This window comes from Cyprinus carpio, chromosome A20, assembly GCF_018340385.1.
Source record: "Cyprinus carpio isolate SPL01 chromosome A20, ASM1834038v1, whole genome shotgun sequence".
In the NCBI taxonomy this organism is placed as follows: Eukaryota; Metazoa; Chordata; class Actinopteri; order Cypriniformes; family Cyprinidae; genus Cyprinus; species Cyprinus carpio.
Window position 1 is genome coordinate 14,560,271 of NC_056591.1, and position 19,353 is coordinate 14,579,623.

Below are 19,353 nucleotides of genomic sequence, written 5' to 3' on the forward strand. Positions count from 1 at the left end.
AATATCTACACTTAAAGCATTTATAACGCGAGAGATCTAGTTGCTGTGTAAGGCCACACACTTGCAGTGTAAACAGTTCTGTCGCGCCAAGACTGTCATCAAGGCACTAACAGACTGTTCGCGGCATATTCACACTTCAGAGGTTCCATCTAGTAGCAAAGATTTGTTATTTGAGCAAACTTTGAAAGCTTTATGCCTAAAAAGACAATTTAATCCAAAATGAGGATGTCTTACTGTACAGTATGAATGTGCCTTACTGTAATCCATCCTTTGGTTGTTGTACTTTACAAATGAATTAAAGTGAATCTGTTTCCTTAAAATACATATTTGCATGTGTAGTGAGCATTACGGTACGTAACATTTTTTTTTTTTACATTACGTATATTTTTTACATTTATTTTTTTTTCAATACGCTGAAAAGTTTGGGGTCAGTAAGATTTTACTTTCTAAGAAATTGATACTTACATAATGACAGCAAAAACATTTCGATTGCAACATGTCAGGATATTAATGTTTTTTTCTGTATTTTTGATCAAATAAATGCAGCCTTGGTGAGCATAGGAGACTTCTTTCAAAAACATTAAATTTTATTGATCCTTGGTTTTTGTAGGAGGGGTAGGGTTAAATAAAAAGTTCACAACCCAAAAATTAAAATTTATAAAAATATGTTTTTTGTGTCATACATTCGACATGAGGATGAGTAAATGAAGACAGAACTTTGATTTTTGGGTTGAACTTGTAACATACTGGAAGCATTCAAGAATTATTAATACATTTGTATGCAAGATTTTCATTTTTAAACTCCCACTGTTCATTACTATCATTTTGATATGAAATTTAAAAAACGAGGTTGAGTCCAGGAGAACTTATGCCTGTTTTGATGAATGAGGTGATAAAAATATGAGGTCTAACACATAGCAGTGACTGTTGGTTACTGCACATTTTTCAAAACCAAATGAAAATGAAACCACATCAAGCGTACTTTTATCAGAAAGTGACCCCCTAATCTCAGTATTCCTGTACTAGTTCTAAGAACAAAACAAACTAAAAAAAAAAGATGAAAAGTTTTTTTCATCTTGTGTGTGGTGTGTGTCTGACCTCTTCTAGGACTCTCATGATTGAACAAGATCCCATTCACAGCAAAGAGGTTATAGGCTTCCCTGAAGTTTACAACTATCCAGTATGCATAGAGCTTAGCAGCACCTGCAAAAAAAATAAAAATAAAAAAATATATAATATATATATATATACAAATACATCTGTGTATTTATTTATTTACCCCAAAAATGTAAAAACACAGCATGTTTTTAGATGTGTGGTGTGCTGACCATAAGGGGAATCGCGGGTAAAATGGTGTGTGGTCTCCTTCTGGGGAATTTCCTGTACTTTCCCGTAGAGCTCGCTGGTGGAGGCCTGGTAAGAAGCGGAGCGGACGGTGTCAGTTAAACCGCAGGTCTTCACTGCATCCAGCAGCCGTAGGGGTCCCTACCCCGTCAACGTCTGCGGTGTACTCAGCAAGGTCAAAGGAGATCTGACAAACACAAGGCATTTATGCGTAAGACTTAAATGCAAAAGTATACAAGTAAATGGCTAAATACAATTCAGTCCGTTGACATAACTCAATAACATAAGCCAAGGATTTACCAAAAACAAACAATTTAAGAAAAAATGAAAACAAGTAACTGCCTGGTAATAAAACTCAGTGCTAAACCCTCTAAGCTGGGAGAAGGACTCTTCTCTTTAGTTGATATCAAGTGTCTTTGTTTGCATAGAGCTGTATGCTCTGCTGTTACTGGAAAAACACACAGAGCACCAAACAATTTGTCTTCTAGCTTATGTAAACTGGTTGAAACAACTAAATGTTGTATAGGAATAACGGCATTCAGTACATATAATTGCCAAGTCATCAAATGTACAACACAATATTATGTAACAAGGTTGCATTAGTTTTTTTTTTTTTTTTTTTTTTTAAAAGGAAAAATCACTAGTTTGATTTTTAAAGATCGTTTTTGATCTAAAGATTTTTCAAACAAAACTGACTATCAACTGAAAATCTGAACCTTAAACAGATTTCGAGCGAGAAGGTCTCTGCTCTATTTTAACGAGTTCAGACATACTCAATTCCCAAACACGAGCGAGTCGGGGAATCCCTGACTGAAACTGAGATGTTTAAGATAGGGAGAGAAAGCAAGAAACAGAAAGACAGACAGAACTGAGCAGGAGAAAGAGAGGGAGAGACTAACTCATCTAACCTGTGTCCTCAAATTGGACAGACTTCTTAGAATCGCACCTACACGTTTTTTCCATCGAGACAAACCCTCGGCAACAGGCAGATGATCTACGACAATACCCATAGTGCACATCTGTAACCACCCTCAGAGAGAGAAAACAAATGCGACTGACAGCTGATTTACGTGAGACTGAAACGATATTTAAGTGTCTTCACAATGCAAATTCGCATCACTTTCAGATAATCCTTATAATTGCGGCAATGGATTGACTTTAGTTGTGTTGCTTGGCACTCATCCAAAAGCTATCATTACCATTGCTGGGGAAATAGCTTTAAGTTTTTTGGACTGTGCAAACATGCTCTTTAATTGTGAGCCAAAACAATTCAATCATACCCAGTTAGAACTAAGAGAGACATGTTTCTGTCAGGTACAAGAAGATTTATTTCTTCAGATTGTGCGGAGAGCTTTTCACGGCATCTTGCCACGCCGCAAGCAAGTTTTCATTTCTTGGGCATTGTTTTCTCCCAAACAAACAGCCATGACACAGATTTCAAATGTCATAAATATGACAAAATATTGCTATTAGCAAGGAACACTGATACCATAGAATTTGCTCGTTCCAACTGTTACTGGTAGCAGTAGCCATTGCGCTTATGCGAGTTTATGTGTGCTGCGCACTCCAAATTTTGCTCCCTCTCTATGCATTTGTAGGCTAAGAAAAGATGTGGAAATTACAGGGAATTTATTTATTTTAAGTGTAGCCACATTTTACCACGTTATCTGAAGTGAGAAAGATAGGAACGGGAGATAGAAAATTGTGCTGCAAAAGCCAGTTTCTTCGTGTTTCCACAGCAACTTGGAACTGTCAGGGGGCAGGGATTTATGTCTGACATCGGGGAAAGTCCCCGTGGCCCGGGGCGACTCGTGCACAAGTGAACACCCTCTGCTCTTTCGGCTCTACCTAATAGTGCTTACCCTCGTGTTGATACTACTTCCTACAGTCCTCACGGCTTCGGGACGTCAGGATTGGAATTCATCAGCTAATTAAATCTATGCTTGAGATGACACCAACTTCCCTCGCTCTTCTGCCTGCTCAACCAGACACGCTCACCTCATCATTCACTCCTTCCTCAAACATAAACACACATGTAAACATGGCAACAGCCTGGATCATTATGGGCTGGCGGTTGGGGTTGCCCCAGGCGCAAGTTGTCTGTAGCAATCGCAGAGCTCACACATGCTTGTGTATGAGAACGGAGGGAGGGAGGGGAGAAACCACGACTGTGAATAATTAGGGAATCATTTAGCCCGGTTACAAATGTCCTTAAACTGTCTCCATCCTTTGTAAAAACACATCTTATGTTTTCTATAAGACAGTGTTTCTGCGACCTTTTTCATCTCATATAGCCCCACAGCTCTTATGAAGGGGTATTATGAACCCCCTTTACTGACTCCAAACTAGAGATCTTTTTTATTTTATAATTTGAAATCAAACTTAATTTAAAAAAGATATAAATAAACCAAGTTAAATGAATAATTTAAATGAAAACTAAAGATTTGTTAATTTTATTTTTAAATTTAATTTATATTAATATTTATATGAAAATGAAAACTAAAGATTTGTTTATTTTATTTTTAAATGTAATTTATATTAATATTTTATAATAGAAATATTTAATTTATTTTAATGTCTTATTAATAATAATTAAATTAAATTATAATTAATTACATAAAAATAAATAAGAAATGTATTTAAAAATTAAACATTTTTATTATTTACTTATTTATAAGATACAAAAAAAAAAATCAAAAAAAAAAAAGCATGCATTTTTTTTTTTTTTTTAAATATTCAATTATTTACATCTGGTGTGGAAGAGCTTGACCTGGCCTGCAAAGTCTAGGCCTGAACCCCCTTTGAAAACCTCTTGGATGAATTGGAGGAGCATGCCAATCCATCACCAATCATCATGTCTGACCTCACCGCATGCTTGTTAAAACATTTAATTTTCAAAAAGCACATTCAATTTTTGGAACATGCGTGGCAGTTGGATTTGTTACCTCTTCAGAGAGATGCTGACATTGGGTGATATGGTCTGGATAACAGTCGGCATTCAAATTTCATCCCAAAGGTGTTCAGGTCTGGTTTTGAGCAAACACTTCTAAAGGCAGAGTATAGGTGCAATCCATATAATCCAGCCAGATTTTACTCATGCTATTTCATTTGCTTGAGAACAGCACTGTCACACACAAGGTTCTGTTCAGCTCCTGACAGTTGACGGTTAACCCTTGTGCTGACAGCAACCAACCACTACCACCATGTGAGTGGTCTCTGACTGAACCAGCTCCCTGACACACACAGCACATGTGTCATGACAGTTGACAGATGCTGTCATTTAGGAGCTCGGAAGAATGAGGTGAGTTATTGTGTGTGCTTATCTGTATGTCAAGAAGCCTACGCAACATGCTAAACACTGTTTGAAACACTGACAACGTTCAAACTGATATGCCAAGACCTGCATCGCTGAGCATCAATCCACCTCAGTTTTGTTAAAAGCACTGAGCACAATAAGATCAACACAAAAATATCAAATATGAGTGCTTGACCTGCTTGTTTATTTTGAGAGAAGATGATGAATGCTTCCAAGCTATAAATAGTTGTAATTATATACTCTGGTGTCTAGTAGGTCTCTCTCCAGACCAAATTCATTACCATATATAATTTTTTTTGCCAAATGTGTGTGTTATTATATGCCATCCACTAAACTTTCTAAAACAACACAGCTCACAATCTCAGACTGACTGTCACTTGTCCAATTGGCGACCCTTCTAAGCCATTTGTTTTTAATGATGTTTTTGTGTATTGAACATTGCTGTTGCAAATTCTGAATTAAATATGTAATGTTATCTAGATGGCTAACATAGATACGTTTAAGAAGAGGATAATGACTAGTCAAGAAACAGCAAACAAATTAAAATGATCAAACAGCACTCTGAAATACTTGACTCTGATTGGTCTGATTTATGCATAATTATCACAAAACTGACCATCGCCCGAGGCAAATGATTTCCTACATATCTGTAAAAGTCTCTTGTATAATTAGGCACTCTATAAAAAAAAATGTTTCTACTCAAATCTGTTTTCTACTAAAATTTATTTGTCAAGTAGCTGTGTAAAAAGAAAAGAAATGAAATAGAAAATTTATCAGTCACCCGTTTCTAAAAATAAAAGGAATCATTTTTATGTGGTGGGGTGTGTGTGAAAATATTGGCCGGGCAGCACATATTGAAACTGCTGGCTGACTAGGAAAAAATATACTTATTGTTGAGCCATACTTGTAGATCTCAGACTTACAGAGTATAGATCTAAAGGCCCTGCTAGACGAGTGGCACCAGCGCTGACTACAGAGAGAGCGCAAAGATTTGCACAACAGAAAGGAACCAGAGAGGTTTCTGCTATAAATGAGAAGCAAAAATGAACCTTGAGGCTTTAATAACATTTCTCTGTACAGTATATAACGTAATAACTGGTGGCTTAGGTTTTTTCTCTCTTGCATCCTACTTTACATTCATCACAATCTTAATCATCATTAATCATTTTTTAGAGTTTACTTTGGAATCACACACTATGATACTAATCTGCAGCTGAATATTTCCTGATCAGTCCTCCAATCACTTGAGCCAACATCTATGGTAATGCTAAGATTCAAACTACTGTACCACCCTTTCTTTTAGTTCTTTCATTCCTTACTTTTGTTCAACATTTTTGCCAAGGTCATTACCTGATGTAATGGCAATAATACTAGTAACAATAAATAACAATAAAAATAGTAATAGTAATAATAATCAAAACAAAAAGTATATACTAAATGCTTCTCTTGACTAATGTTAACTCCCTTAGGGCAGGGCATGAGGACAGGAATGTGTCCGTTTTACACCGCACAATGGATGAATTGTTCGTTGCAATACCTGCTTTTATTCTGTAAACGGCTATTTTCCATCTCTCAATCAAGCGTTGAGGATCTTGTGCTACCAATTCACAATGACTGGCATATTAATCAGACATACCATGTCAGTCAGATTCTTTCCAAAATTTTAAAAGAGCTCGACATTGATAAGTCAAGCCATGTTAACCCATTTTCTAGGACTGAATATTTCCAGAAAGACAAGGTGTACCATACTTGTGTTCCTTTGTCTAATGTGAAGCGTAAAGGCTTACGTGAAGCTAAAGATGTTAAAACTGCCGTATATTTTTGACAAGTTTAATGCCGTTTTAATCCCTGGATTAATGCCATCACAGCTTGATGCTCTTTATGTTGCCACATGCCAAAGATGACACTTTTTTGGGGTTATTTCTTTTCAAAATTGAGTGACTCATACCCAACAACACCATTCTGTTGCCATTTACAAACTTTGTGAAGTGTCATACCACAGTCTACTGCATGCTAAAACTGGCCAACATAATATGCACACATACTAATTATCAGTGGAAGATTCATTAAACAAAATACATGAAAATAAATAAATAAAATGAATACACACAAATACAAATCAATATAAAAACAAACAAATAACACATATAAAATGGATTAATAAATAAGTGAATACAAAAAATAAAGTCATGAATAAAAGAATATAAAGAAACCAAAAAAGAACGTAAAAGAATGTATATAAAAATGAATGACTAAAAACTATAATGATTAGTCTACTGAGAAAAGAAAGTCTCTTTAACTATAATATATAATATAATAATAATAATATTAATTATTATAATTATGATTAAATAAATTAAAAAAATCTAAATATTCATATAAAAATAATGAGTTAAAACTATAAGATTATAATGATAATCTATTGAGGAGCAAATGGGGAGGGGATTAAATGTTATGTGTCTTCCAGTGTCTGAATGAGCATGTTTACGAAACATTGTCTACCAAACAAGCGAACATGTTTAAAATGCATCTGCATTTCCCACCCTTAAATGAGTGGGAGAGATGGCAGTGCAGAGATTTTTATCTCTCATAATTAATCTGTCATTAGATAAATCAAACTCATTTTTTAACGTGATGCAACACCACTGAATAAAGGTCTGTTTGTTGGTGGTGACGTCAGTCGTTGCAGGTGACAAGAGTGGAATGATTTACACAAGCAATTAACTGTAAGTATCTGTGTGAAAGTTAGCTAGACACACCCAGTTGGCTAGTGTTACACAAAGTCTCCTACACACAACCTTATTAAAAATTCTGTCGTCATTAGCCTGATTAGCTGAAAAGATTCTTATGCTACACTTCACCCAAGTCAGGATTAATTCAGCATGTCACTCAATCCTGCATTCTCTTGCCTGTTTGCTGTGTAACATCCATCTACAAACATGCACACAATGCTAAAGTCTTCCCAAAACAACAATTATATTACACATCAAACACGTTCGCAAAAAAAAAAACACAAAACCATGATACATACTGCAACGCTCCAGTCCAACAACTGCATATTAGCTACAGATCTGTACTAATCCAAATGCAAACACAAAGTGTATGCCAATCACCCCCTATTGTACACAACACTATGACAAACAGATTCTGCCGGTGCTAACAGATTCTGAAGAGAGATCTGTGCAAACACAAAAACATATTCACATACAGTTTTTCAGAGTTGAAGAGAAACATACTAAATGCTTGGAGGTAACAGAAAGGATAACACAGAACAATACTAGCACAAATACCACCAATATTTTGTGTTCTCAGATTCTTAATTAAATCCGAACTACTTTAACATTAAACAAAACACTCAAATTCAATTTGAAAAGAAACTGAATTATGCATCATGCTCTGTTAATCAACTAGGATACATTAAATTATGGACTTTCATAGAAATACACTTTGCAACCCTCTGTTTGTGTGTGTGTGTGTGTTACTTGGCTCTCAATCTCAGCCTAAAAAAGTGCCATTTCAACTCAGTTTATTATGTGATCTAGGTTTGACGTGGTCGAACGTGACTAATTGTAGTGTGCTATCCCACAAGGCAGCTCTATTTGTGGTTATTTGATAATAACCGCAAGGTTTAAACCTTGCATGTAAAGTACACTATGCTCTTTTTGTAGTAAAGCCGTGGTCGTATGCTGATGTTAAACCCACATTATGGTTTACAGCTATTCTTTTACTGTTCCTGTTTACTGTACTGTTCCTGTGCTCCTGCCAAACAACATGCTGAAGACAAGGTCCTGCCATGAGAGTCATTCACATGTAAATAGACGGCTTTATCTCTCCATGTGTTTGCACAAAAAGACCTCCTGAAGCTGGTATATCCCACACCTGAATAATTCAGTGCTTTTATTACTGTTATCAACTTCTATTTCATGTTGTTATGCATGTTAACAGGTGCTGCCCTGCAAGTTTTCCATTTTAATATTTATAAATTTTAAATTAATTATTAGATTTACAGATATTATTCAGGCACATAACAAAACAGAATTATTATAGTGTATTATATACACTACCATTCAAAGGTTTGGGGACGGTAAAAATGTTTTAATGTTTTTGAAAGAAGCCTCTTATGATCAGCAGTGTCTCAGTGTCACATGATACTTCAGAAATCATTCTAATATGTTTATTTGGTGCTCATGAAACATTTATTTATTATTATCAATGATGAAAACAGTTGTGCTGCTTAACATCTTTGAATAGAAAGCCCAAAAAACAACATTTATTTAAAATATATATTTTTTTGTAAAACTATAAATGTCTTTGCTGTCACCTTTGATCAATTTAATACATCCTTGCTGAATAAAAGCATTAATTTCTTTAATATTATTATCTGAAAATACACTTAAACTTTTACTTAACATAATTATATACACACACTATGTCTGTTTGTACCGAATACTGTTTGCATCTAAAAACGCTTTGATTAAATTCAACATTTTGTACTGCCATAATTTTTCTTTAAGTTCAGACAATAATTTAAATTCTGCATGAATTTTATTACAACGTCGAATAAAAATATTAAATGTTAAAAGTGTGCAACTAACAAGGAAAGGACAAAAGCAGGACTAGTTTGTAAACTATCTCTCTCTCTCGCTCTCTCTCTCTCTCTCTCTCTCTCTCTCTATATATATCCATGTTAATTGCAGAGAGTGAGTGAGTTCAAGAAAATCAAATGTTGTTATGCAACATTAGACCTGAATTCCCCGTGACTTTATTTCAACTCAGTCATAGCTCATTACAATCTTAATGCTTGTCGTCCTTCTGTCATTTATTCATCTGATTTATTTGAATAACTTAAACAAGACTATATAAATGCTCACAGACAAAGACAGAATGTGCATGGAGGAAAAAAAGCACATCACTTTCTTCCTGAAACATTCCTGTAAGCATAAACGAATATCCTACAAAAACCGCCAAGTGGTACTCTCAAACAAAATAGCACTTTGCTGACCCCTGTGTGTAAAAACTGGAAACCGAGCATGTGTGTGTATGTGTTTTCTCTGCCACTCTTTCTGCCATATCCAAACAAAGTGCGGTGAGTAAAAAATGTAAACTACAATCAGAGAGTAGCAGTGATCTTCCAATTCATTACTGCGGCACTGATTGAAACGGCTATCTTTAATGAGCACTCCTGCCTAACGCACACACTTACAAGCCTAAACTGATGGTGTAATTAAATCAAGCTTGTTTATTTCTCCACATAGCAATCCTGATTGCGGTTTTCGTAGTATGACAGCAATCTTTAAATACGAACTACTCTCCCTTACACCTATGTCTGTGCTTAAAGTACTTTTTATTCTTTATGTTGAGGAGTCACTGCGGTACAAAATCCATTTGTGATGGTGAGCATCCTGCTGTTATCCATCATCACAGCAGATGATCCTCCTGATGGGACACCCAGAACACCTCTCATTCATTATAATGGATGCCTGTCCGCTGGCCAATGTTTCTCAGTGAGTTTCCACCTGAATTATTTAGTTCCATATTACGGCAGCTGCTGTATTTAACTGTACGTTTTCAGCCCGCAGGTGCAGTCTGGATCTTTCCATCCTACTGACTTACACAGCCAACCACTGAGGCTCATGAATCATTTTAGACAAACAGTGACTCTAAAAAGTATTTGAACAGTTAAGCCATATTTAAAAATGTATGAATGCACTGGAATTATAGAACAAAATATCAAACCAAGTCACATTTGTTTTAAAGAAATATAGCTCAAAAACACTTACAGTAAATTTATCCATAAAAACTGCCTCAAAAAAGTAGTATAACTTAAAAAGCATCATTACATTTACATATTAACGCAGACGCTTTTATCCAAAGCGACTTTACAGTGCATTCAGGGCTAACATACTTTACCTAACATCTGTTTTTCCCTAGGAATCGAACCCCACAACATTTTGCACTGCTAACGCATTGCTCTACCACTGAGCCACAGCATCATGTGCTTGCAGATTTTTGATTTTACTTGAGTGTCCAAATGTATTCCAATACTTCTAAAGCCACTGTGGTTATTAAACACAAGTGGTAATTCTTGTGTAAGAACAATTTTTTGTGTAAAACTGTAAGAATAACTTTAGGGGCTGTTCACACAAGATGCATATTTGTGTTTAAAATGAGAGATGCAGGGGGGGTGGAGTGAAAAAAAAGTACAGTCTAAAGAAGGATTTAACAAAAAGTGTGCTGTGTCATGTGCGATACACCGGAAAAGACATGAAATGCGAGCAAAAACATGTCCATCAAAATCGCATTCTGTGTGATTGAGCTTGACAAGAGGAAATCAAAAACTCACTCGATTCACTTTCTCAATAACAATGTCTCCGGTCTTATTATGGATGATTCATCAGTGCATGTTGTTCTATAAAAGTTTCCATGATCTCTCATCAAATGTAGTAACGTTTTCTGCCTCCAAAATGACTTTAATTTTTCTTATGTAACAAATGCAGTTTGCACGAGTGGGCTAAAATAATATTAACCAACAATATAATTGGCTGTCTGCTACAATCCATTCAAATGCCAACTTCTGGTTCATTTGGAAATCAGATTGTCATCACAGAAGACAAGTGGTTTGAGAAAGAAGTTTTTTATGGAATGTGAAACTTCAGTCATCATTTTCTCATTCTCATGACTTTACAGAAGATGTTGAGTAAATGATGACTTTGGATGAACAAATCTTTTCAGTTGTTTTCTTTTTGTGGTTGAAACATGTTAAGCTGCAGCAAAAACATGACGCTGTTGTTTCTCTCTGATACCTACCCAGTTGAACACATTTAATTGGTTTTTCCGATGACTGAGCTCATGAGTTACTAAGGAAACAACGTCAATAGTACGGTCTTACTCGTATCCCTCCGCATTATCTCGTCCCTATTCTGCTTTTGATCTTCTTAATTCCATCATCTTCCTCTCTCTCTTCCACTGCCGTTTATGCTTGTTTCCCATAAATTACCCTGTGGAGCACCCACACAGAAGTTCACACACACCATGACGGCCAACTCTCTGACTAACATCCCCCTGACCTCATCCCAGATGACTAGACATTAGGGGTGTGTGGGTAAAGGAACAGAGAGTGAAAGAAAAGTCTTCTGTATTTGGTTAAGATTTTTTTTCTTTCCAAAGGATTACTTGGATGGGGTCATTTGTTCACCTCACAGACACTGAGAAAGAAACCAAAGTCATTATGAAACAGTTTGTGCGTGTGTGTGTGTGTGTGTGTGTGTGTGTGCAGCAGGAGAGTTTAAGAGTCAACAGACAAAGAGCATCTGTGTAACTGAGAAATATAGAGAAAGGAAGCTAGATAATGTGAGAATGAGAAAGTTTTACCTTGACGTGACTCTGCGCTCCAAGGTTGTATATTTCAGTGGGTTTGACTTCATTGATAATCTTTACCAAGCATGTGCTGTCAGTCAAGTCTCCATAGTGCAACTTCATGTCTATGAGGCACAGAATAAAATTTAAATTTGACAAAGCAATCTAATATAGCTTGCCGTCTATTTGGAAAGTTTTAGTAAAAATGTCCCTCCACATCGGCTCAAGTTTGGCGAAAGCTACCAGACCAAATACAAAGAGGTAATATCCATGTTTAAAATGTTTATAAAATTGTTTACTGAGCCCAAAAAAAAGAAAGAAAGAAAGAAAAAAAAGATGCCCATCACCAGATCGACTGGAGGGAAATAAGAGTTTCTAGATTTTTATGCAAAACTTTGAATTTCATTTTATACAGTTTTGCTTTCAAAATCAGATACAGAATGAAAGACCTATTTGGATGGCAAATGTTTTACACGGGGACTAATAAGTGACTTTATTACAATTTCAATCAGACGTGTCAATTTTTTTCTACCATTCAGGAAAAAAAAAAACCTGGTCAAATTAAATTATGCTATTTTATGTAGATTAATTTGTTTAAATGGATGAACTGGGCCCAAAATTGTACCACTGGCTGTTATCTGACACTTTTAGAATGTTGGTATTTTGGCACAAAGGAAGCTTGTTTCCCTAAACTAACTATCTTTACTGTACGTAATACAGCAGTCACCGCCGAAACCCGTGAAACTTTTGGTGTCTTTGAGCTGTAAGTATGTACTGCATTTTCCCATTGTAGGGCACTATAACTGTCCGGCTTTTTTTTTTTTTTTTTTTTAATACATCAATTTTGTCACTCCCATAAACACGTGAACTCTTGTTGTTTGTATAGAACGGGATTAAGCACTTAAAAGAAGAGTGACAACCATATTTAGCTGCATTTTGTATGTGTCATTCCCTATATGAATAAAAATAGAAAACTTCTTTGTCTTTCCCGTGAAAACTGCTGATTTATCACAAAGGAGCCATGCCAATGATTTTCTCAGACTTCACCCAAAAGAAATAATTACCGTCCAAATAGTGCTTAAGAATGTTTAGACTGCAACCATAAAGGAGAATACCTTAAAATAATAAATTGAAAAAACTGAATGAACAACTTACTATACTTAATGGATCCAATGCCTAGTGATGTTTTACACAGGTTAGAAGATATATATGGGCATTTACAAACGTAATAAAACATGAATATTTTAGCCAGGTGTGTGGATGTGAAACTCACTTCCTTCTGTGTGTGTTTGAGGGTTATGATAAAGGTGCTCAATCCGGCCCGTGTTTAAAAGAACTGGACCTGCGGAGGATACCATTGAACCTGCCGAAAACAACAAAAACTTCAAGTTTTAATCTCATTTGAGTACACATGATTTTAAACAGAACATAAATACACTACCGCTCAAAGGATTGGATTTTTATTAAGAAATTAATACTTTTATTTAGTAAGAGTACATTAAATTGATCAAAAGTGACATTAAGAATATTTATAATGTAACAAAAGATTTCTATTTTAAATAAATGCTGTTCTTTTGAACGTTTCTTTTTGTTACTGTAAGTGTTAACAGTATTTTACAGTAATACTGTTTTTACTGTATTTTTGATTGAATAAATGCAGCCTTGCTGAGCATAAGAGATGTCTTTTAAAAACATCAAAACTATTTTTAATTTTTAATGTTAAACAACATTTACTGACCCCAAACTTTTGAACGGTAAAGTATTTCTTTATCTTAAAAAAATAACCAAAATGTACAGTGAACATTTAAATGAGATGCAACACATTTACATTAGAATCATATGAAAATATGACTTTCATATATGATTATTAACAGACAGTGAGATATTTGCATCAGATCAATTTGGGAATGATATCTAACGAGTTTGTAGGATGTCTTTCGGGGTTACATTGGCTTACCCACCTCATAACCTTTAGCCAGCAGAAACTCAGCCAGGTAGGACCCATCCTGAAACCACACAGAGGGAGAATTATTTTGGGTTTTTGAGAAATACACACACAACCATTTACAGCAAGTATTACCCAAGAGAGTATGCAACACAATGACCATTTCTTTCTGAATTTCATGAGCCAGACCACAGCGAATACACGCCTACATTAAACAAAATACGCATTTTCGCACACGTACGCACACACGCTTGTGTCGAAACTCACCCTCATGTCTTTCCAAAGCTATATGACTTTCTTTCATGCAACACAACTGTGGACCTCATTGTACGTACAATTTTTTTTTCAAAATATGGACATTTTACCAAATATCTTTTAAATATTTGACAAAAACATTTAATTTGTTACCTGTGAATATTAGATCAGCTCCAACTATCTCTAGTCTTAAATCATTGTTAAAAAAACTTATTTAATAACTCAGGCTTTAAATCTTTCTGGATGTTCAGTTCTTTGTGTTTTCTTCTGTGTGATGTTATTGTTTTTGTATATTTATAATATTTTCTCTATCTCTGTACAGCACATGGGGCAATAATGGTTGTATTAAATTGTGCAATAGAAATAAATAAAGTTAACAAAACAAAATATCTCATTTTATGTTCCACAGAAGAAAGTCAAATGAGGACGGGTAAATGATGACAGAATTGTCATTTTTGGGTGAACTATCCCTTTAACAGCAGAGAACGAAAAATCCCCTCACTAAAAAGAGCTCCATACATAGTCTGCAAAGAATGCAAAGAAAACAGTCAACAAGACGGCTTACAAATAAGCAAGGAGTGCCTACGGGTTACAAAACACACTGTACGCCAGTGTGATACAAGCTTACTCAACTCATCCGAGTGTATCACACACAAACAGACAAAAGAGTATTAATCAAGACTATGGTGTCAGTCAGTGAAAGTCTGACAGCTAAATTTAAGCCGCTGAATCCACCTGACTGTCAAAAAGTGACACGGCCATACCCTAAAGATACGTTTTAACCTAAAACATAAACAACTTTCGAGTCTCTTTCATTCTTATTCTCGTCTCCTTCTTGTTCTCCCTTTTTCCCCCTCTCATACTTCCCGACCGCACATTCTAGAACTTTGGAACATTCCGCCCCGGCCATGGCATTCCAACCCCCTACTTCCTGCTTGGGTGATATAGGCACAGTCCCAAAGACCTTTGGGAAAAAATGAGAAGCTCCAGCAGCCGTGTGTGTGCCTGTATATTAGTAAATATATGTTCGCAGAGGAAAAGATGTGCTTAAAGATACATTTCTGTTTCCTTTTCACACATTCACTGGGCATTTACATACAAACCGTTCAATGTCTGACCACCTGAGGCTCTCTGTGTGTGTATTTGTGTGGGACACACAACCACTGCCAACTGCAGCGCGGACTCATAACCCTGATAAAAAGCAGCTTATCGTCACGCTGAGAACTGTTGGGAAACGTTGCCTGTTTCCCGCAGATTACGTTCATAGACAGGAAACCTAGATGGACACGACATTTCCACCCAGTCTGTGCATACACACACACACTGGCCTACCTTGTAAGCCACCAATCACTTTCGTACTTAATTATAAAATCTTTCAAATAAATCACTTTTTAATTCTAAATCATCTCTTGTTTGGAGTCAAACCACATGTGCGAAACATCTCAGAAATGCTGGCTAATTTGGAAAAACTTTCCATTGCAATCACAATTACACTTATGCACCACATAAAGATAAATCTATAGGCCTTTAGACCTCTGCACGAGACACAGGCTGATTGCTAATGGCAAACTGTGGATGCTTTTATGCAGAGGAAACCAGAATGGTAAAGGAAAGAATGAAAGCTAATCAAATAAGCCCACTTAACTCGCCCAACCAAAACAGTCCGTGTGTCTGTCTCTCTGTCTGTGACGTATTATCTCTGTGTGTGTACGTACTGCGTGTCGATGTGTCTGTTTGAAAAATAGGCCCTTATATTTGCCCATTACCGCAGTAAGTGAGTCTTTCTCTCTTTACCGCATCAAAGCACAAATACAAACACACGGCTATGTGTTCCTTTATGAACCACAAGTGGGCGCAACAAATTTAGGATAATTAACAGTGCGCACGTCAACAAAAAGACACACAACCCAAGCGTTTTTACGATTCATTTTGTCTATGACAACTGCGTCTGAAATACGCGGAAATGGGTGCCCACTGAGGGTTTTTCTGGTGACAGACCTACAGCAAATTATAATCTAAAATTTATAAACTGGTCCGATTACCGAAGATGTAATTTACTGGAAGTGTCTCAGTTGTTGGACTTCATTATGAAGTATTTTTATGCCTTTTTATAATCTCAACTTGCCTGGAATAAAATAATTTAACTTACCATAAATTACATGCGTCATATTTGTTTGTCAAGAACTTTCTTCGTTATACATTTAACTAATACATGGTCAACTAATTTAACAGTTAAAAAGTATTTTGTTTCTAGCCATATAAGCAGTTTTAGACGTGCTAACAAAACTACAATACATTAGTTTATTAATAATAACAATGATAATAATAAACAAATGTAAGTCCATAATCACACACACGCACACACACACACATATACACACACACACACATATACATATATATATATACATATATATATATTAAATTACACTAATGTATATCTGTTGAAAATAAACAGTCGTTGCTGTTGCTTAAGTAATCGAGCTTTCAGCTGATTGGTCTGTGTTCTGGCAAAAAACATATTATGCTTAATGTATAAAACTCCAACAATAACTAGGACAGCTTTATAATCTAACAGTATTTCTTCTATAAGGCGTCGGATGGGAATCGTCTGTCAAGTACGTGCATGTAAATATCGCTTAGTCTGGACGATTTTTTGCATTCGACCGCCCTCTGCTGTTCATCAAGTAAACTGCATGACTTTTCACATCGTTGCAATAGTCAAAACACGCTTGCGCTCTGCCCACGGTGAAGCTTTTATCATGATAAGAACCAGGAACTTCCCTCATCAGTCTGCCAATGCTAAACACAACTTCCTACTGCAAACATTTAGGTCTTTAAGTAATTTACTCACCACATCCACACATGCAAATTTTAAACGTCACGAGCTTGTCTTTCCATTTGTTATTATTAACGTCGTGTATGCAGCACTTGGCATTCAAGTTTACAAAAAATAAACCACGTCAGCAGTGATGTTCTGTGGGCAGCACCTCAATGCATTTAAATTAAATGAATGTATGGGGGGGGGGGGGGTTAGGAGTTGACCTCACTGACAATACAAAACTGGCTAAAGTGTAACAAAACCTCTTTTAAAAAGTACATGTATATGTGTGTAACATCTTATGCACATTAACACACAGGGAATGGAAGGCATCTAAATTAATACAAAAGAATGCAAAAAGGTGTGTTTGTTTCAAACCCAGTGCCTCATTCTCCCGCCAACACACCAACAACTGCCAATTAAAGGCAAGGCAAGTTCAAGCTTTCTGAGAAGACTATATAAAGCCCTTGAGTTTAGTTTCTACACATAATTATGTGTAAATATGTCCCATGGCGTTACTGTGGGAGAGGCTCTGCACACACTATCTGAAACAGTCATATTTTACAACAGCACACATTTCCTTGATCTCTCTGTATCTTGACCAAAATATTATTTATATTTCACTAGAGTTTGTTTGTGGAATAGCTTTGGGGGGTGGTGGGGGGGGGTAAAGCATATTTAATGTATTATATTTCAGCTCCAAAATAAATGATGCAACAAAATGAATACACTTTAAGTAGCTGATATCTGTAAGTAATGACAAAGTGGTGTTAAAATATAATGGCCAATTGTTTTAGCAACAAATAATCAATAAAACACACTCTCTGAAGTGCTTGATGTACAGGTCATAGAAACCTTTACGTGATGTATTTCTTTTCAGTTGGAGGGAGGAGTGGGGATCTGTAATGTCAAATTGTGGTGGGAAATGTTTTAATTGGAGTGGAGAATATACCAGTTTTTTAACCATTTAATTTTGACTATTATGTTCCAAAAAGACTGCTCAGGACAAAATGGATGGCACATTAAGCTATTATATGATGAAGACAGGTCACATAAACGTACAAAGTGGAAACCTGAATACCAAGTATCATTGTCTAGATACACCCATGTTTGTAACATGCCTCATGCACTCATAAAAACACATAAAGACTCATAAAACATTTATATCCTAAGTTATATCCTTTTTGCCTGCTTCCTGTATCCTGTTCTGAACAGTTTTGAACCTTTCTTTAAGGAATCTTGAAAACAACATGACGCTACATGTTTATATCTTCAATGAACTTTCGAGGATTAAATTTTGTGTCACAATGTGTCTCCTGTTACATAGTTCACTGTGATCCACAATTAAAAGGGCCCACCTGGGGCTAGCTAAAAAAAACAGCTAACAATTAAAGGGCTCACATGAGACCTTTCTGTTCACAACAGATGTAAAGGTTTGCTTACCATATGCAAATTGCCACATATATATTGTCATTCCAGACATACAAGTATCCACCTTATTCCTGACGAGCCTATTTGCGTTTTGAATTATGGGTGGCACTTGCGGTTTTGGTGAACTGCCATTCAAAAATAATTTAAATGAATCATTTCTAATCATAAGGTTGCCCTACAAAATAAAGCTTAACCGTCTGTTTGACTGAATGGGCTGTATATTTCCTTCATGTTATATTTTCAGACATGAAAATGTCTGAAATGACACCCGGTTATGCAAATGACACCCGGCCTGCAGTGCTCGCGCGCGCCGCGCTCGCGCATGGTGTAAGCTTAGTTTAGGGTGTCAGTTATAAGTACGGAAATGAACACGTAATATAGTGAATCTTCCTTACCTTAAAAAAAGTGTTATAGTTTTACAAAGAAACCGATATTAAAGTAATTAGTGTATTTGAGCAAAAACTACTGTTGTCATGGTTACCGAAAACCACAAAGCAGGTGAACCAAGAGGGTCATGGGATAAGAGTGGTCTCATAAAAGCCAGTCATCATTTAACGTTACTCACCCTCATGTTAGGGACTGACAGCCTCAGTCACTATTCAAGGCATCTTTTTTTCCTCTAATAAGACGACGAATGGTGACTGACTCTTCTTTCCACAGAACAAAGAAAGCCATACGCTTTTTGAAACAGCATAAAAGTGAGTACTATGACAGACTTTCGCTAGCTAAAAACTATGCCTATTTATCATCGCGTCGCATAGGTTGATAAGAGAATTCACGTTACCTGACCGGTTTATGGCCTGTAATGATGGCCACTTTCCTCTTCGTCTTGCTGTCTCCGTTCACATCACCGCTGGCCGCCGCCGCTGCTGCACACTGAGCCAT

At 36.1% G+C, this 19,353-nt stretch overlaps 1 pseudogene; it reads right to left on the reverse strand.

Moving 5' to 3' along the window:
- Nucleotides 1-667: 667 nt before the first annotated feature.
- LOC122149054 lies at nucleotides 668-19,353 on the reverse strand (annotated as a pseudogene).